Source organism: Tasmannia lanceolata, unplaced genomic scaffold (genome assembly GCF_043159265.1).
Source record: "Tasmannia lanceolata isolate RefF3 unplaced genomic scaffold, GAP_Taslan_0.1 ptg000006l, whole genome shotgun sequence".
Taxonomy (NCBI): domain Eukaryota; kingdom Viridiplantae; phylum Streptophyta; class Magnoliopsida; order Canellales; family Winteraceae; genus Tasmannia; species Tasmannia lanceolata.
The window spans coordinates 2,930,777-2,952,780 of NW_027518683.1; the positions used below are offsets into that span (position 1 = coordinate 2,930,777).

The 22,004-nt window shown below is 37.7% G+C and overlaps 1 pseudogene across 1 annotated transcript; it reads right to left on the reverse strand.

Annotated features, from left to right (window-relative positions):
• Positions 1 to 9,652: 9,652 nt before the first annotated feature.
• On the reverse strand, positions 9,653 to 17,235 carry LOC143879270 (26S proteasome non-ATPase regulatory subunit 11 homolog pseudogene; annotated as a pseudogene). The gene is made up of 2 exons (XR_013251184.1): positions 16,972 to 17,235; positions 9,653 to 11,275 (listed from the first exon to the last, which is right to left on the reverse strand). The product of XR_013251184.1 is annotated as a 26S proteasome non-ATPase regulatory subunit 11 homolog pseudogene (transcript).
• Positions 17,236 to 22,004: the final 4,769 nt, after the last annotated feature.

Consider the following 22,004-nt stretch of genomic DNA (forward strand, 5'->3'; position numbering starts at 1 on the left):
CTCCTCATTTGATAAAATCACCCCACCCCCTTTTAATTCACCCATCTTTAAGGTGTTGCTATGCCTTTAAAATTTTAATTCACCCCCAAATTTGTGCATGATTATCCCAAATTTGTGCATGTTAGTAGTTCATATATAATTTTTGCATTGCCCAAATTTGTGCCTGATTATCGCAAATTTATGCATGTTAGTGATTATAGTTCATATATAAAAAGGACCGAACCAAACCGAACCGATTATAAACATGATTAGGCAAAATATCTACATTTGGTGAAGGTTGGGTAAACCTAGAACCGAACCGAACCGATTATATATGATGTTGGTTCGGTTCGGTTCCAAACATATATGGTTCGGTTCTGGTTCCAATTTCAGGGAACCGATTATATATGGTTCGGTTCTGGGTATACCCCAAAACCGAACCGAACCGAACCATGTCCACCCCTAATTGCCACTACTAGATCATTCATCTCCCAGTGGAATCTCTTGAGTAGGGACCCCTTCTAAAACTTATTAGTATTAAACAACTGGGTTTCTGACTTGGTGTCCATTTCTTAATGAGTTTCTACATATGACATAGAAGATTGCAATCTTAGGTGCAAAGGGCTTGAATTATAGTTAGGAAAAATGTCAGCTTGGCTTTACAAAAGGCATGGAAGGGAGAGAGATAGGTAGTATCCCCTCTAGATTTACTAGAATTTCATGGAAGCATCAACCTCTCTACATGATGAGATGGGATTGAATCATTGCTCCCATTCTTTTCTTCAACATCTTTTGGTCCACTTTCCCTGAAATCTATTTCTTGAAACCACTTTTATGATAAAAGGTTGTTCCTTTCTCGAAAATGTGAGGATCTATTGCAACTTTTCTTAGATTGCTTCTTTCCCCTCCTCCATTTGCTTGTGAAAGTTGTTGTGGGGAAGTAAATAGGGACCCCATTGTTATGGTTATTGAGATAGAGAGGATTCCGAACCCTATCTCCTTGTCCCCACCATTTTTGGGTCTTCCCTCACCATACCATATCTACCAATACAATATATTAGTATCATTGTTCTTATTGTTATTCCACCCGAAAATGATAAAAAAAAAAAAAAAAAAAAAAGATACCCAATCCGCTTTTGGGGTTCCTCCTGTGTCATGTGGATGTGATCGTGTCCATTGATCTGATCAGGCACAAGTTCGGCCCAATTCCATTAACCCCACCTTCATTGGATGATCCTAGCCCCTTGATCCATCAAGCCTCTTTTAGGGCTATTATGTAAAAAAGAAAGCTAAACCGTTGATTTTTGTAGCCCTTTATCTTACGTATGGGATGTCCAATCTATGACCATGTGAGTGATGGCATACAAGATCAGTGGTCTCGAATGCAGATGTACATACCCTTGTGAGAGCCAAAAATTGATCATTAGGATTGATCTAGATGGTGACTACCTGCGTAGTGGGACTTACGAAGGTAGGCTCAGTACCCGCCTACTAGCAATTGATTTAGGCCAATGCTAGACCCAAGATGGGCTGGGCTTCAGGGCCTCAAAAACCCATTTGAGGAAATAAGCTGATTAGCTATCCTGATTTAGCAATAATCTTATTTAAAATTTAAAGTTTATACTAGGTTTAGGAGTTATCATTAATCCCTAAGTCACATTTCATATTTATCAACAACCCTAAGCTAAACTAGGTAGAATATGATTGGAATAAGTTTGGGGTATCTTAGTATATATTGAGGGACGTTGATTGATGTTGAAAGAGGAGGAATCTCATCACTCTAAGATACACATCATCTTAGTGGAAACCCAGTTCAGGGAAACCCTTTTCTAGACTTTCTTTTTTCAAAGGAAGGGAGCTTACTTATCAAGAAAGAAATGTATTTTTCTTTTCTTCTCTTCTCCTTATTGCACGTTTTTCATATCATGTAAACATCAGCTTCTAAAGTGGGTTGGTTGGATGAGTGATAGAGAGATGGTTGGGTCCATTGCCATTCCTTTCTTTGGCTAAGGTTGAGAGACCTTCAACTACTTTAAACTGCATGCTATCTAAGACCAATCCTCCTTTCATTTCAAAGATTGGAGTCCAACATAAGTTTTGATATTTTCACAGACTTCCACTTCCATGTCATTTTGATTAGTCTGATGGTGCCAAGTGTAACGACATGTCGGTGAGACGCGTCTGAGAAATCCTGCCACGTGTCATGACCCAACTCGTAGAATTAGGTGCTCCACATGTCACTTTTGTTGATGTTTAATGTCCAATTAAATTGTCTGTGGAACTTGATGAGTTGTCAAATGACCGAGAGTGATACATGGCGCTCTGGTGCGATTCGAGTTCCCAGAGGTCCCTACTTGCTTGTAAGAGTTGCCTAGGCTTTGTGGTTGTGGTGAGAATAGGCTGACCTTGATTAATTAGCTTGCAGGTGTTTGGCTAGGTTGTCTGTGGTTGTAGTCATATAGTCTGAATTTTCTTTCATGTGCTGGAATCATGTTTGGACGCTCTCTAGTCACAATCCAGTTATGGAACATCACAATCATAGTACTAGGTACCACTTGTGAAAGATTTTGATGTCTACTAATCTTGCTTGGATTACGAGTAGCCCTAATGAGTATTTATATAGAACACTCAATGGAATAAACATAGAAAAAAATTAGCATAATCAAAGGGAGTGATTAGCATAATCAAAGTGAGTGATTAGCATAATCATATAGGGAGTGATAAGGGTAGAAATTCTAATCTAACCTCAATAGTAAATCTACTTTAGCTGCCTAATTTGATACCCTGATAATCCAATGGTCAGATCTCATTGGATCTGATATATTCTAGTATAACTTTCCCTTGTGTTGCGATTTGATTGACGTCGAGGCACAATGCTTCGTTGAGAGGGGTGTTTGTCTGCACAGCACTCGAAGCAAATTGCAATTTGGGCTTTTTTTAGATTACAATTTAGACTAACTGCAATTTAGGTGTGCATCCAAACAAAGAGAATTCCACTTTGTGCCGCTTTAAATTAGAAATTATATGTAAACTGCAATCTTTAAAGGCCCCAAATTGCAAATTGGGTGTACATCAAAACGGACCCAGAGGCTTTCTAGTCTATGGTTTGATTGTAGAGAACGGCCCGCACCCTTGAATTTGGATGGAACAGTTAGTTGTTTTGTTGTAATACATGAGATTTTAAGAAACCTTATGTTTGGAGGAATGGGAGACTGATCCATTGTAAGTTCTACTTTTTGGCTAGTTGATTTAAGGAGAGAACCAATTGGTTCATATGCAGAAAATTAGATATCACCACCTTAATTACAAATAAAATATCACACCAGTTCATTGGGTCGTTTGGATGGAGGCAAAATTCTTTCATGGAAAATTTTTCATTCTAAAAAAAATCTAATGTTTTGCTGACCGGAATTTGATCCGAATTCAGACAGATACAGTTCGCACACTGTGAAACAACCAATTACTCCAAAAGCTTAAGCCGTTGGAGATGGCGTTATTTAATCTTTTATACTTTGTAACATACTCAAATCCATAGCCCTTTTATCAAAAGCATGTAGAAGGTCTCTTGAAGAAAATGGCAATGCAAATGCAAATGAGGCCCACCAGGTGAAGAGATTAATGACCAATACATAGATCCACCACACAATTAATTTTAATGATTTTATACTACTTGGGTTCTTGCGGCTGAAAAATAAGGAAAACATGACTATTTTGAGTAGAGTTTTTCTTTTCCTTGTTTTCAACTACTTCTTACCCTCACACCCTCCTTGTCCCTCTCCCACCACTTGATAAACTAAAATTCATGGAAAAAAGTTCCATAGCTGCCAAACATGGCCTTATGTCAAGATCGTCCCAAACATCCCTCCTATTTGCAATATATGCCTCATCAAGAGTATATTTATCATTTTATTAGAGAAGCGATATTCTTGTCATAAAATACCAGTTACTTAAATTGAAAATGCTAAAACGAAAGCACTTTTATGCACCTCCATAAAAAGAGACTTATTGAAGAGGAAAATATGCATCACTAACATGAAGGGAAACAGAGGGCGAGCCTTGGTGCAACGGTAAGGTTGCTCCATTATGACCCGGTATCACGTTCGAGTCACGGAAACAGCCTCTCTGCAAAGCAGGAGTAAAGCTGCATACATCCAGCCATCAAGAAAACAGCAGTAGCAGCTGCAACTGGAGCTGAATATGCAACAGCAATCCAAGGGCGCATACCCAGACGGAAAAACGAGGAAAGGCTTACGGTGGATACCTAGGCACCCAGAGACGAGGAAAGGCGTAGCAAGCGACGAAATGCTTTGGGGAGTTGAAAATAAGCATTGATCCGGAGATTCCCGAATACCAAAAGGGTTATATCCATTGATAAGTTGTGAAGAGTTTAACCATAGATAATCTCTTAACCATCCCATCAAATGGAGGATTCATTAAATTGTGAAACGTTACCCTGCCATAGTGTGAAATAATATTCTATTTTAGCTTCTTTATTGCTTATGCTGTCAAATCACCGATTATACCCCTACATACATGCTTCCCAGACCCCGCAATGACAGGAGCCTCGTGCACTGGCCACTCTCACCTTCAAATGCAAGGACTTGCCCCAGAAACATAGCGCACACCATGACAGTCATGTGGCAATGATACTATGGTGTCATTCTAATTACATCATATGATCAGATTAGCTCCAACTGGAATGAACCTGATACTCCCAGATAAACTTAGCAATAGGAGATGGGTCATTGAGGTAAATAAGCAGCTTTGATAACGAACCAACAAGAAAGAAATGTGTCATCAAATATCACATCTTCCGACAAGGAAAATTCAATTTTGTATAAGAACACCATATATACCTCATTTCTTTGAAGAAGGTTGGTGAAAGTTAGAAAAGAACAATTGATTTGTATAGATATTATTGGTAGATTTCAAAGAGGTCCAAACTCCGAGAAATCATAGATATTGAAATCCTTGATCTCTCTATTAAGTGTAACTTCCCATTCTTTGTTCTTTTATTTTGACGAACGTATAAGGATGATCTTTTCCAGTCAGGCCTACACCTATCTACATGCGTATTCAACAAATAAAATCTCGAATGCAGTAATAGGATAGGGTTCCACCTACACCAATCTACATGCGTATTCACCAAATAAAATCTCGTATGCAGTAATAGGATAGGGTTCCGCCTATACTTGAGATTGTAATCTGATGTTGATAAATATCTCATTCGAGGCTGAGCAATTGGTTCTCGGTTGGGATCTTTCAATCTCTTTGGTTGAAGTTTTAAAGTTGAAATCCCCTAAACTGGGGAGTGCAAATGTAAATCATATTGTTGGCTGCCCCTCTATGGATCGTACCCGAAAAGCATCTTGCTCTAGTCATTGCTCCCATAGTTTAGCTCATCTCTGGACTATGATATTGTTGTAACTTTTATGGGTTTTGTCATGTTGGGAGTGTGTTCCCTTTTTGTTAGCATTTGAGCCCCACTAGCTATGTAAATTTTGTTTTTATCAATGAATTCTGGTAGGGGTCCTGCCTAACCCCAGCTTACTGATAGAAAAAAAAGAAGGATAGGGTTACTTGGATCAATTTTTTTTTATGAAATATGGGTAATTTTTATCATTTTCATGAGATGCAGCTAATTTTGTCATTTTCGATGAGATGCAAGCATTTTAATCAGTTGCCTAGGCTTCTTCGTTGAAGTCAGAATAGGCTGCCCTTAGGAATTGGCTTGTCAGTGTTTAGCTAGCTTGTCTGTGGGTGTAGTCATGTTGTGTGAATTGGCATTTATTGATCTTGGAATCATGTTTGGATGCTCCCTAGTCACATTCCAACCAGTTATGAAACATCACAATCATAGTACTAGGGGCAAGTGAAAGATTTGATTTCCACTATTCTTGCTTGGATTACAATTACTCCTAATGAGTCGTCTGTATATAGAACACACTGCGAAAAAAAATAGAAAGAGATTAGCATAATCATTTTTTAATGGTGGATCAATTACATAAAAACAAGTGACTGAGATGCTCAGGACAGAAACCAAACCAGAACAAGGAGAGCATCAAATGAGACATGACAAAAATAAGGGTAGAAATCAAAGGGAGTGGTTAGTATAATCATAAAGAGTGATTAGCATAATCATAGGGAGTGACTAGGATAGAAATCATAAACTAACCTAAATAGTAAATCTAGTTTAGCTGCCTAATCTGATTCCCTTATAATCCAATGGTCAGATCTCATTGGGTCTAATATATTCAAACACAACTTTCCTATGTGACGTGATTTGATCGACGTCTAGGCACAAATGCAATGCCGAGGAGTGCATTTGGCTGCACAATAGAAGTAAGTTTGCAATTTGGGACTTTTTAGATTACAGTCTACACTAACTGCACTATATGTATGCATCCAAACAAAAAGAATTCCACTTTGGGCCGTTTTAAATTGGAAATTTATATGTAACCTGCAATCTTTGAAGCCTCAAATTTTGCAATTTGAGAGTACATCTAAACGCACCTAGAAGTTTTCTTGTCTCTGGTTTAACCCTAGAGAATGCCCCCTGATTATTATTTTTTTCTGTTTCATGTATACTTCTCTCAACTGAGAATTCCAGAAGTAGAGAATTCATGGATTAAATCAATTTATGGGAGACTTCGTCGGTTCCACCCCCTTGATTGAGATATCTTTCATTTACACCCTTGAATTTGGATGGAACTGTTGTTTTGTTGTAACACATGATATGTTTTTGGAGGATTGGGAGACTGATCCATTGTAAACTCTGCTTTTTGGCTAGTTGATTAAAGGAGACACACAATTGGCTCCCTTGCAGAAAATTAGAGATCATCTTCTTAAAATGAAATATCACACTTGTTCATTGGGTCGTTTGGATGGAGGCAAAATGCTTTCAAGTAAAAAGAATTTCATTCTAGACCTGTTTCTAAAATGGGCGAAAAAAAATTCACTTAAAAATGGGTGTTAAATTTGTTTTAATACCATTCTACATTGAAAGAAACAGAACCTCTGAAAAGAAAAAAAAATTTACACCCATTGATTCGAGATCATCAAAGAAACGGTACTCTTGTATAGAATAGTAGTTACTAATATTGAAAATGCTAAAAAGAAAGGCACTCTTATGCACCTTCTTAGAAGATAGACTTATTGGGCCTTCTGCATCATTTGGGTGATCAATGTTTGAAAGGGTTACCCATCTTGGCATGTCATTAACACAAAGTTTCAGATAAAATAGTCTAAAATATGCAACTACTAACATGAAAGGAAAATCTCGCACCTCCTAATGCAGTGAATTGCCCCTCGAAACATAGCGCAAATGATGACATAGTCACGGGATAATGATATCATTACGCATCTTTAACACATCACAATTAAATTAGCTCCGATTTGAATGAAACCAATACCACGAAGAAACTTAGCAATAGCACACAGGTCATTGAGGTAAACAAGCAGCTTTGTGTTGGGTACACTTAAACTTGTCCCATACCAGGCTGAGTCCCAGCTAGTCCTATAACTAGGTAGGCCCTAGAAATAGGTGTCATCAAATAATGAACCGACAATAAATAAAGGTGTCATCAAATATCATATCATCTGAGGATTACAATTCGAAAGCTATCAATGATCTCAATCTGATGAACGAGATCCTAACCCTTTTGTATAGACACTATAAATAGCTCATTTCTTTGAAGAGAGGGTGAAAGATAGAAAAGAAAGATTGCATAATCACATTTAGATTGCATAATTGCAGAGCATTGACTACTCACCATTTAGGTTGCATAATCACTTCTTCAATCAAAGCCCGATATTCCACTTTAACCTAGAAATAACAGAGTTCTTGATCCTAGCAGCAACCATAAGGCAATATCATTAAGCCTCATTTAGGTTTCTACCAAGAAAAACTAATTTATGTTACATAAACAAAGGTTTCTACCAAGAAAAACTAAATTAGGTTACATTAACTTTTTTTGGAAAAACTTATGAACATTGTTTTCTTTTCGCTATTTCTTTCGACGCAAAGTGGACATAGTAAGACTTCTTTTTTTTTTTTTTGAATGGCGAAAATATTTCATTACCAAGAAAGGGACCGAGGAGGACCCAAAAATACAACAAAAGAAAGCAAAGGAAAAAAGAAAAAGAAAAAGAAAAAGGAACAAAGGATATCAATAGCTAGGAAGGGAGAAAATAAAAAAGCTCTACACTCTCCCTTGAAACTCCCTGTCTTGCCAATCTATCCGCCTCCCCATTGGCCGACCGCTTAACATGATGGAAAGTGACCGAGGCTGATCCAAATCTATCAAGAATCACACATCAAAGAAGGTAGCGAATCTTCAGGGAGGCACATGTGCACCTCTTAACCACCTGATGACGATAAGAGAATCCCTTTCTATAACAACATTGTTCAAGTCCACATTGCAAAGCAATTTAATTCCTTGGTGAATGGCACGGACCTCCGCCTCGTTAGCATCTGCTACCCCAATTGGGTCACTAAATGCCCATAAAACTCCTCCTACTTCATCCCTCAACAAACCACCAATTCCCGAAGGCCCTGGGTAACCAGGGCTAGAGCCATCGAAATTGAGCTTTAAAACTCCATGTGTCGGGGGTGACCAAGCTTGAAAAATTTTGGGACCATTACTAGAAGCACTACATATCTCCTTCCAACCGTGGACATAGTAAGACTTACGAGGATATGATTTTTAAGAGAGTGATTTTTCACCCAAATTATTTTTGGTTGTTACTCTATGTATTGGTACTAAAAGAGTGGTATTTTTTTAACACAAATGTTATATCCGTAAATGTTAAACTTTCTCTGCCATCTATTCTATACCAAATATATTGGGGCTTTAGGATAAAGTTGCAAAGATACTATTATCTCACTAATCTCAGTTTTCAATAGATAGGAGTACTTTATTATTTTCAATGAGATAGGGATGTTTTGATTATTTTCTATAAAATAGGAGTTTGTTATCATTTTTCATGAGATATAGGTTTTTTTAGCTATTTTCTATTATTTTGGTAATATTATAAGAGATAGGGTTATTTTGATCATTGTCTTATGGAATATGGGTGTTTTTTATCATCTTCCATGAGATGTGGATATTTCTGTCATTTTCCATGAGATACGGGTATTTTGATTATTTTTCAATGGACACGAGTATTATTACAGGTTTTTATGGGTCAAGTGTATTTTATTAATTTTCCATTAGATAGTTTTATTTTTAGAGGGCAAGCCTTGGCGCAACGGTAAGGTTGCTCCATTGTGACCTGGTGGTCACGGTTTTAAGTCATGGAAACAGCCTCCCTGCAAAGCAGGGGTGAGGCTAGGTACATCTAGCCCTCCTCAGACCCCGCAATGGTGGGAGGCTCGAGCACTGGGCCGCCCATAGTTTTATTTTTCCATCATATATGAGTTAGACATAAGTATTTTGCATTTTTCATGAGATAAGGGTATTTTGGTTATATTCTATGAAATAGAGGTACTATTATTACGGAGCTTGTTGGAGCCTGATCGTGATTTTACGTTGAGAAAACTTATAGCCAAATCTCAACTTTTCAAATGAAAATTTGACAGGGTAAAAGAATTTTAGGTCCAAAAAAAACACATCAATTTGAATAGGGCATAAAATTTATTTTACACCCATTATATGTCTATAGAAACAGAACCTTAAAGAAAATAATTATGCATTGCCAAGCATATGGTGATCTGGTCCATAAATATTGCAGGCCAATATAAGTCACTAATAAACAGACTTATCTAACATTTCAGTTGATTGCTTTTAAAGCACATGACTTTTGCAATTGTGGGCAATAAGACGGACGGTTGGCCGTAGAGCACTGGTGACGCTTTTTTTATTTATTAAATTATCTTTCGGAAAAAAAAAAAGCATTTCCATTGATCCTCTAACCTAACCAGAAAATCAAGTCTAACATAGAAACATACCTGAGACTTATGCCATTATCTGTGCAGACCTCATGTAGAGGCTGTCCACAACCTTGCCAATGTTGGAAATGGTGTCCAATGTTGCCGGGAAGATCGTGTCCACCTTGTGATCATCAAAGATGATGAGGCACCCAGCTCCCTGATCCAAAGTCCCCGCAAATTTCTTGTCCAGAATCATTTGAGAGAGCTTCTTCTCCACATGATCAATAGGGAGTCCAATCAATTCAGCAACATGAGCAATCTCCACTCTCGAGAAAGGTTCTATAAATCTGCAAAGGTTCTGCTCTAAGAGGGTATCATATAAGGAAGAGAGGTGCCTGTGAACAATTGGGTCTTCCTCCAACTGGGCCCTATAATCTCGCAGGGCAGTCTCAAAGAACTTTAGAGACCGTTTAGAATAAGCATCGGCAACAGCTTTCATGGCATCCAGTCTAGTCCCAAGTAGAGCAAACCCGCTTTGGAGGAGATTATACCAGCAACATCGTCCGCTTGATTCACCATTATGTTGCACAAGAGCATGTATTTGAGGCTGAAAACCGCCCGTGAATCCTCAAGCGCAATAAATGCCTCAAAAGCTTCAAAGAAATAACTGTAAGCAGTCTTATAATCCTTTTCTTCCGCATGAAGGGTCCCACTCTGCAAATCTATGGTGCCTTGTTGAGCCGGAGGCACATAAATTGCATTCGCCGCTGTTCTTGCTGCAGTTAGGGCAGCTTTAGCCTTCGGTAGATTTCTCAGGGAGAAATGGAGCTTACTCTCCAACAAGTTGATGTCCACCAAAAGAAGTTTGTCGTCTAATCTTCTTACCTCCTTGATTAGACCTGAAAGAAGGGTTAGAGCGTCGGAATATTCTTTGTTTTCCATCAAAAGGGCAGCAAGTCTTGCCTCGACTCGCTGTCTGAGAAAGGTACGCTTCTCTGCACGGGTCCATTCTACCATTTCTTTGCAAAGGGATATTTGCAGATCAGATGTTCCAGGTATCTTAGCAACTGTGTCGATTATTCCCCTCACAATTTTTGCAGTTTTCGCCTTTGGGATCAAGGAAAAGAAGGGTCTCAATTGAGTCAGAAGGCTCCTCAGCCCTCTTTTCATGCCTGAGAATGTCAGAAAGATTTGAGATAGCCTGTTCTTTTATGCGCAATGCTTCGGAGGAAGATGAAGAGTTTTCGATGATACGATAAAGGAGGGAGATAGACTCATTGGTGTCTTTAGCTTCTAAAGCCCGTGCCAATGAATCCGTGGTTGCGGGGAGATGTGATGATGACATAGCTAGTGCTTGAAAATGCAAGTTCTGCAAAACCATAAATAAGAGATTCGGCATAAGCAACACATTGCATATAACTCATTCTGTAGAAAAGAGAACAGAGCCATGTTTTATGCAGTGTCAAATTACCACAGGTATTCAAATTTCACATATGAGTTGCTTCATTTATTTCAAAATCCAAAAAACATGAAGAAACTACAACATTAATCTATTAAGTGGACAAAGATCAGTAGATTGTGTAAAGCAAATTAGCAGAGAGAGAGAGAGAAGTTCCTTACAGGGAAACCAACCCCCGTAATGGAGTACATAGAAAATGAACCACATAATATCCTGAGTTGACATTCTTCATCCCGAGATACTCTTAAACGAAAGAGTATTCAATATTCACTGCTCAACAGAATTATGCAGAGCATTCGAAAGTACTCCATGTTGTGGCCACTCCAAGAGACATTACGTTGACATGTTAAGATAATGAGATGTCAAGTCAAATCGGGTAAGTACTATTCCAGACTTGCATGAGTAGATTCTCCAGTGCAAACACTACATTCAAGCCCTAGATTTTGGTCTAAAGTATTAGGGGTCAATGGATGCTCTTTTTACTGTTTAAATCAAAGGAAAAGAACACGGATATTATAAAAATTCCTATGCTTCTTTAGCACTGACATTGTTTTCCTATTAAACCAAAAATATGCGTAGCAGAGAAAAAAATTGGCCCCTCCCCAATTCCATAAACATGCAAGCATCTATGTGTATACACATACACATACACATACACAGAGCTGCTCGAGGGTCATGTTGTATCGCTAAATCATATCAAAGCTTTCCAACCCCGGTTTCTTTAAAAATTAATGATCCTTCCAATAATCTACCCAAATCTTTAAAAAATATAACAAAATTGATTTTAATCTTAATAGGTAAACACTCTATGATTCATGCAATCTGAGAAGTATACAATTGAGATAATAAAAGAAGAGGCTTCATATCTCATAAATCGTCATTCAGGAACCTTAAATCTCAGTATCCAAAAAACAAGTTTCATTTAACTATGAAATGAGTACCTAATTTCCTCTTTGCACATGTTTTTTATTCTGAATCTTTGCACATGTACAGTGAAATTTTCCTTTATAAGGGTAATCATACCCCAGTAATTTTGTTACCTAGTGAATTGTATAACATTATCCAATTCGAATTCCAATACAGATATGAGATGCGTTGAGATGCCTAAGTGGTACAACAAGTGTTTAAAAACGCGGATGCGAGTCAAAATGCGGCCAAGAAAAATCCTTGTCGACTCGGCGTGGATGCGGCTGAGTACTCGGTTAACGCGGCCATAACTCAGGAGAGTCAAAGGAGATTTTATTGACCCTGTAGTGCGAAACACGGCCCACGGTGGCAAAACACGAAAAGCAGCCAAGGGAGAAGGGAGTTGACTCGGGGAGTTCACGATGACGCGGGGGAGTTTTAAAATTATGGGTACAAGGCATTGCATTCGACAATGACAAAATTTTCAAGAAATCAGCAAAGGATCTCGTGAATCTCATATTTGTCGTTGTCATGAACAAACTTCTAATAGAGATGCACGAATAAAACCTATAACCCATCCATTCCTCTCATCCAGAAGCATTAGCTTAAAACTGAAAAGTTCAACTACCATTTTTTAACAAAGTTCTAATAGAGATGCACGAATAAAACCTATAACCCAGCCATTGATTACGGCAAGATATTGTTTATCATTGTCACAAGGAGAAGTCTCCAACTTATTTTGCATCTCTTCGATATATGTGGGAGGGATTGGATTTCTATCATCCATACGAGTATATCTTTCAAAAAAAAAAAAAATCATCCATATGAGTATGTGTGAACGACGAATGTTGTGTCCTATAAAACAAAAGTGGAGCGAAGTCGTATTATTGAGTTTCTTGCTGGGATCAACTCAAAGTTTGAGTTGATTCGGGTATAGATTCTTGGATGAGAATTTCCAACTTTGCATCAACTCTATGCCCATGTTCAAAGTGAGGAGTCGACTATCTACTTCATAGCAGTATAGTGCCCCTACAAATGAAAGTCCAGGACTAGAATCAATGTTTTTCGAAGCGAAGATAAGGGGAGTGACAGAAATTTAGTAGGGATAAAGACAGGCTAAAGTTCACACATTGAAGTCAAGGCACGACCGAGAGCATTGCTGGGATCTTGTTGAACAACCAAAAAGATACAAGTTGAAGAATAATTCACTCGCATCCCATATCACTTCTATATCAAAAAGCCCTATACCTATGTGGCCTCTTATCTCATCTGATTGTTGCCCATGACTCATCTAGTTCAGTTGCTGCTCTGAGGATGATCTCCATTTACGAGGACAAGTTGGATTGCCTGTGCCATAATGTATCCCAATTGGAGAGCTCATCTACCTCAGCATACACTCACACAGGTATACATGCATATGTCTTCCATTCCTCCACTCCACCATCATGGATTATGGATTGGAGCTTCCGACCACATGGCGGGAAAGTCCTCTGTTTTTTCAAAATATAACATCTGCTGTGATAAAGAAAAATTCAAAGTAATGGATTGCTCCATTCCATTGCTGGGAAGGGAGGTGTTTGTTTGCACTCCAAATTGCCACTTTCTTCAGTTCTGCAAGTTCATAATCTCACTACATATTTGCTATCCATTAGTTGCATGTCTAAGTCTTTGAAACGCAGCGTACATTTTTTCCTAACCCATAGTATTTTTAGGACCTGCATTCGAGGAGGATGATTGGGAGTGGTTGGGAATCTAATGGATTGTACCTTCTCGAGACGTCTTTAGTTCTTTCAGTGGCACACCAATCTAGTTATATCAATATTTTGTCTAGTAATAATAATAAAGACCAACTGATGCATTGAAATTGTAAGTTGTGTCATTTATCTTTCCAGCTTTTAAATAAGTTATTTCCTGAATTGTTCAGTCAAATGATCATTTGGCTCCTCAGTGTGAAACTTGAGAACTCGCAAAGCAATATAGAGTGTCTTATCCTTTGAGTTTGAATAAAAGAAATATCCCTAGTAATATGATTCATTCTAATGTCGCGAGGAATTCATGGAGCACACGCAGAGCACAGGGTTAGACAAGGAAAAAAATCCACGATTTGCTTGAATGGAGTCCAACAGCAAGCAAACCCCTCCCCCACCCCCCACCCCCAAAAAAAAAAAAAAGAACACAATTTGTTGACATTCAGTGAGGAGCATATTCCATCTGGGACTACATTAGATTAGTTTCCTTTATTTTTCATTGGTTTTTATTATTTAAGTGAGAAGTTAATAGGGGATAAGTCATGTAGTCCAGTTGGATGCGTTTTATTTGTTCTAAATCAAATAGGAATGTAACTAGGAGAGTTGTGAGATGATTGGATTGACTAGCTGATTGAATTTTGAGTCATAGGGTATGAATAGGAGTATATGGTAAGTGGTCGTGGAAAAAATCTATACACCTGGGTGTGAGGCTTGGAATATGGTTGTTATGTCTAGGGTTTTGACAGTGTGGCCCTAGCATATCTACCTATTGTTCTATTTCTGTTACAATTATTTGTGTCAGCAATTTTATTCCTAATTTTCTATGATTTGGCCGACACTTTGAATTTATTGCTGACACATGTGTCAAACACAACACCCGTGTCCACATGTGTCGACACGACACTCATTTAGACACTTGTAAGTGTACTGCTAGAAGTGTCGATAACTTAATATGTATGCATGTGTATGAATGTGACACTATTTCTAGATTTTTAGGGGTTTCCATGTTAGATACCTCATATCCGTGTCAAAACTCGGCACACGAATTAGTGTCCACAAATCATGATTATATGTACTTTCTATTTTAGGCTTGTCCCCATTTCTAAATTTTGGGAGTTTGCCGTGTCCAACACTCGTGTCCTTATCAATGTGCGACACTCTTGTCCGTGTCCACAAATCATAGCTAATTTGGTGTTTTGTCCTTTAGAGCTTATATTCTCTTGCCTCTATTCTAGGCATTAGATTTTCCAAGTCTCCAATCTCCATTTAGACAGTTGGAACTTCATCAACAACCCCACAATCAGTTTGGAACCTGAACTGTCAACATTATCATTCAAATTCCTACGACAACCTACCTAGCATATGGTCCCTAGTATCTAGATCAGCAATTCTTAAACATTAAGTGATATTTGTGTTCCTGTCATATTCAAGATCTATCGAATAGCTTTGATACAACTTGTCAACCCAGTTTGATTATCAGTTTTAAGGCCTCTTGATCCTGAACTCGGTCGTTTGTTTAGACAATTGCAAACAACCAGTTTGATCCTAAGTTCATATTTGAATCTTCCCTGGTAGATTTTCCTTACATATTTTTTTGTCTTGCATCAGCACACCCACAAATGATCTTACACTATAAATAATTTACACCCTTGTAATCATCATCCATGCAATTGAAACAATTTCGTAGTCAGTAGTCATGCCCCTCTTAGGAACCTATCCCTCTTCCAGAAACTCATCTTTTTTTTTAATGGTACAACATATCTTTTAACAACAACCATTTCTCATAGCCCCTTGTCCTCCACACTCATTCTCCACAACCACTTGAACGGTAATGCATTGTAAATCTCTCGTCAACTATGAAAAAACCAAGGTAACATGTTTCCTAAGCTTGCACACTTGTATCGATTCTATTAAGTGGAACTTATGACTATCCATCCTCTCGTTCCATAAAAAATCCCTTTGCAGAGTCTAAGGTGGAGAGCCTCCAGGTTATGAAGGCCATCAACAGATTAGTGTACAAACAAAGCATCATCCATAAATTTACCCTCACAATCAAAAGTATCTGGTGATGGCATTATTATATCTCAAAGCACTGTGCATAATCTAAAAGTCAATATTTTGATCAAAATCCAATAGATGCTACCCACTAAATTTATTGGTTTACTTAGTCTCCTTTTCTCCAATCTCTTAGGGATAACGGTCATAAAGCCAAAGTAGCACCAATCTCCTCGCTCAACCAGCACCACTCATAAAACTCCTCAAGAAATACCATCAGATTCAACTTGATCTCTAAACATTGATTGAAAAAAAATAAAAAAATTAAAGGGTTGTGAATGGAAAGCCTTGGCGGGTACACGCCCAGGTCCAATTGGGGAGCCCAGGGTCGGAATCTGGCTGCGACTTTAAGTTTCATGTCTAGGTTGACTCTGAATTAAAGCAAGCTAATTAGGATCAAGAATCTTCAAAAATGGCCAACATGTGCTACTAACGAAAGATCAGTTATTACAATCTATACCATTCTTCTGCCACATTCAAAAAATAGAAATAAAAAAGGGAAGTATTATTGTTTAGTAATGTTGAGCATAACTATACGATCACTTTGAGAGTGAGATGATGAAAAGAAAATTAGTAATTGTACGTCAACTGGAAGAAAAAACACGCAAACATCGATGAAATGTGAAATATGAACGATCAAGAAGAAACGAACGATCATTTGACCATCAACAAAAAAAAATCCCAACTAACAAAAGGAATCCTAACCGGAAGCAAAACAAAGAAGATCTGAGACCAAAATTCATAGAATCAGTTCAAAGAATCCAAAGAAAACAAAACAAGATTCAAACAAATGTAATCATACAAGTCATACTAAATGAAAGAAAACGAAATAAGAAAGCACAAGACACAGAGAAAATCAGATCCATAAAATAAGAAAGCACATACACGAGCATTACTACAAAAAGAAAAGAATAAAAGATTGGATCATAGAAAGCTGAGATAAGATAACATACAGAGAGAAATTTCTGATCTTTAACTTCAACAGATAAAATCGAACGAGAAACCCTAATCAAAATCGCTCTATTTCAGGCTTGCGGAAGAGATAGGAAAAAGTATATTAGGGCTTGTGTCTAGTCGTTCGAAAGAAAGAAAATGATGAGTGAGGCAACGAAATTACGGGGTAAATAATGTTCGCACTCTCTTTTTTAAAACACTTGATAGTTGATACGAAGTCTTTGGAGATACTCAAGGTGGCAAACCGGCCGTGCCGGCACGCGGCCCGGGAGCTCGGTTTCCCTTTAGAAAATGCATTTTTTTAAGGAAAACCCGAAAATACCCCCAGAAGTTGTTTCAAATGGTTAGTTTGTGGGGTATTTTCGTCTACAGCATATATATTTTCATAAAATCTTGAAAATACCACCCCCCCCCCCAACAACTCTTTTTTTTTTGTGTAATTTAGGATTTTCATTGTTTAAATCTTTTACATTCTCTAAATACCCTCCCCTCCCCAACAACTCTTTTTTTGTGGATATTTAAGTCATAGACTTTTACCAAATTAACCCCCCAACTAGGGGTGGACATGGTTCGGTTCGGTTTGGTTTTGGGGTATACCCAGAACCGAACCATATATAATCGGTTCCCTGAAATTGGAACCAGAACCGATCCATATATGTTTGAAACCGGACCGAACCAGAACCATATATAATCGGTTCGGTTCGGTTCGGTTTTGGGTTTACCCAACCTTCACCAAATGTAGATATTTTGCCTAATCGTATTTATAATCGGTTCGGTCCTGTTTATATATGAACTACAAAGACTAACATGCACAAATTTGGAATAATCAGGCACAAATTTGGACAATGCAAAAATTATATATGACCTACAAACATGCACAAATTTGGAATAATCAAGCACAAATTTGGGAGGTGAATTAAAATTTTAAAGGCAAAGCAACACGTTAAAGAGGGGTGAATTAAAAGGGGGTGGGGTGATTTTATCAAGCGATGAGGCATTGGGTTTTAAGGTGAGGGTCGGTTCTCGGTTCGGTTTTCGGTTCCGGGATCCCAAACCCATAACCGAACCGAATTTCCATTGGTTCCAGGATATCAGAACCGGAACCGAACCATATAAATATGGAACCGAACCGAACCGGCACGGCCGGTTCGATTCGGTTCCTCGGTTCGAACCGGAACCATGTCCACCCCTACCCCCAACAACTAGTTTTGGAGGGTATTTTGGATTTTTATTATTTAAATGTTTTACCTTCCCTAAATACCCTCCCCAACAACTTTTTTGTGGATATTTAAGTCATTTCATGTCTTTTACCAAATTAACCCCCCCCCCCCAACAACTATTTTTTGGGAGTATTTTGGGAAGTCAAAAAATAATCCTATAAATACAACTTTCCACCCCCTTCATTTCTCACCAAAGCTCACTCTCTCTCTATTATCTAAACTCTCCAATTAACTTCTCTCTCTCCCCAATCAAGTTCACACTCTCTCTCCCAATCAACTTCTCCCTCTCTCTCCAATCTACTTCTCTCTTTACTTAGTAGCACTAACTACTCATCAAGAGGGCGGCGATTGGCGATTAACACGAGAGTGCCGATTGGCGATCAACAAAAGGGCGAGATTTTGCTCAAATAGGTTGAGGTTGGTACCCATTTAAATATTTAATTATAATTCTCCTTTCATTAATTTTTTTAAACCTCTCTTAATGGCCGATTCGGAAGAAGTTTTCTACCTCAACATTGGCCATGACAGCAACCAAGTCATGGCCAATGATGAGTTAATGGAAGCTTATTTTGGAGGTCAGTGGTGTGAAGACGGTGTTGAATTTGAAGTCCAAAATGAACCCCAACCTTAGTGCTAGTGGGAGCCAAGCTCCTTCTTGCTCTAAAGTTAAAAGGGGTAGAACTTCAACTGTTTGGTCTACCTTCACTCGTGAAGAGATAAGACTAGGGAAATTTGTAAACATTGTAAAATAGATCTTAGTTGTAATGTTTCGAGTGTAACGGGCCACTTAAAAAGGCATGCCGACGCTTGTGGTAAAAAGCATGGCCCGTTAGACCCTAATCAAACTCAACTAAGTCTCACGTCTAGTTCAATATGAACATTTTCCTACTCTCATGATAATAATAGAAGAGAATTAGCCACATACGTTATACACTCCAAACAACCATTTGTTTTTTGAGAAGATAAACGTTTTGAAAAATATGTTAAACAAGCTTTAAATCCTGCTTTTAAAAGGGTACCTAGAAACACTCTAAAATCAGACAGTTGTAAACCTTTTAATGAACGTAAACAACAACTGATTTCATATTTTGAAGGATTTAATGGAAAAATTGCACTTACTTCCGATATTTGGAGTACCAAAAAGGGTTATTCATATATTTGTGTAACCGCACACTATAAAAACTCTAATTGGCTTTTAGAAAAAAGAATTATTAGCTTTAGTCTTATTGATTACCCACATGCTGGAAATGTTACATCAACACATATTTTAAATACTGCTCGTGAATATAATATTACAAAAAAAAAAATTCTATAACTCTAGATAATGCTAGTAATAATAATTCCGCAGTAGAGTTATTAAAAACTGAATTGAAACCTATTTTAAGTGGAAAACTTTTTCATATTAAATGTGCATGCTATATTTTAAATTTGGTTGTGCAAGATGGTTTGGCTCTTATTGACCCACAAATAGGAAATATTAAAACTTATATTACATTTATCAATTCTTCAATGTCTAGAAGACAAGAATTTGCAAAATTAATGCAACACCTATGAAAAAGAATTTTCTAAATTCAAATTAGATGTTAGACATAGGTGGAATTCAACTTATTTAATGTTGAAACATTGCCTCCCATATAAAAATTTAATTCAATCATTTAGTAATTAAAATATACCTCAACCTCTCCGTTACACTATAGGTCTTCCAGATTGGAACACCTGTGAGGGTTTCATGAGTTTTCTTGAAATTTTTTATACTGCAACTAATGCTTTTTTTGCTGTTTACAAACCAACCTCAAACATAATTATGAGTAACTTATATAACATCACGCTTGCTTTTAAAAAAAATAGAACTGAAAGACATGAATAAATAATTGAAGTCATTGAGGCAAAATTTAAAAAATATGTTAATGAAAGTCTACTTTTATATTCCTTCACTACAGTAATGGACCTTATGTTTAAGTTACAAGGTTTAGAAGTCTTATTAGAAGAGTGCAATAACAACCTCGGTAATGATCTTGAAGATTCAGGGAATAATATAAATGAAATTAAATCATTATTAAGGTCTATGTATCATATATATGAGGTGGAACATGGACAAAGAAGACCCAGTTCTTCTACGACTTTGGGGCCTAAAAATAATCTAATTTTTACTTTAATAAACCTAAAAAAAGCAAAACCTAGTAGTGTCGGTGAAGCATCTTGCAATGAGTTATCATTGTATTTGGAAAATGAACATTACATCAATCCTGAAGAATGGGAAACTTTTGAACTTTTGCCTTGGTGGAAAGTAAATGAGAAAACATATCAGGTGTTATCCGTCATGACACGTGATATACTAACCCCCCCCCCGGTGTTTACAGTAGCATCAGAGTCCGCTTTTAGTGCATGTAACAGGGTTTTAGAAGACAAAAAAACCAGAATGTCATAAAAAACATTGGAGGTATGTGTGTGCTTGAAAGACTGGCTTGATGCAAATGCTAGGATACAAGGACTGGAAGGCTCAAGTTCATCATCTGAAGATTGCTGAAGACTTTTAATTTACAAGTTATTGTAATTTCAAAGTTGTATTTATTTTTTCTCTTTTCTTTCCCAGCTTAGAGGCAAGGTTCTATGTGCTCCTCATCTCCTATTTTCTTATTATAATATTTGATATTAATAAAATTTAAAGGTGCCGCCTGGGTTCCTGGATAAATATTCCGGGCACAATCGATATTTGTTTCTAAATTACTATTGTAAATGAAATTGACAAAAGGGGGACTAAGAAAATTGTAAACAAAATTTGATTTTTTTTTTAAATAGAACATTTCTCGGAACTCCATGGGATCCCCACGGAGTTCAAAGAAATATTTTGTTTAAAAAAAAAACTTTCTCGGAACTCCGTGGGGATCCATGGAGTTCCGAGAAATGTTTTAATTCAAAAAAAAAATTAAAAAAACGGGCCGGCACGGCACGACACGGTGTGCCGCGGGCCGTGCCATGCCTAGCCTCGTGGATTCCAGCCCGGACGGCACGGCCCATGAAGCTTTCCGTGCCTTGCCGTGCCCGGCCCGCGGGCCTATCCGGGCTACATTTGGTTGTGCCGTGCCGACTCGCCACAGCCCGTTTACCACCTTGACACTAAGGGGAGTGATATATCGACCCAGGGAAAGACACATAAGTGCTCGATTTAAGATATTTGGGGGTCGATTTATCACTGCCCTTGTGCTAACCATGGTTTTAAATTTCAGTTTCGATACTGGTTTCGAACCTCACCGAAACCGAAATTTTGGCCAAAATACGCCGAAATACAAAAAAAATTATTTTATTTATTGCAAAATTTTGTTCCTGAAATTTCAATAATTTTGGTCTAAATTTCGGGAACATAATATAAAATTTTAAAAATTGTAAGTTTTGGTCGGATTTCCTACGAAATTTCGACGAAATAAAGCAACGTTTCGGGCATTTGTGATTTTGGTGTAGGTCTCGATCGAAACCCAAAATTTTGGATTTTGGTCGAAATTTAAAACCATGGCACTAACCCATTTTGTATTTTATTATTTAAAGACTTGTCAAAGATTGTTCTTACACTTTCCAAAAAGCTATCACAGGAGCTTCCCGATAAAAAAACAGAGACTATCTTAGCCCAATTAGAAAAGAAAAGACAAGCCGAGTTTGTGCAATTATCAAAACATGGTTCTGCTGATTACAGAGAAGATTTTATTGAGATGATTGTGACCGCCAACAAATGAATGGTTTAGATCATCCACATTGGTAGGGCCCACTGTTCTTTTTACGCGCCCACGTATCACACGGAAAACACACCCACGTGTCAT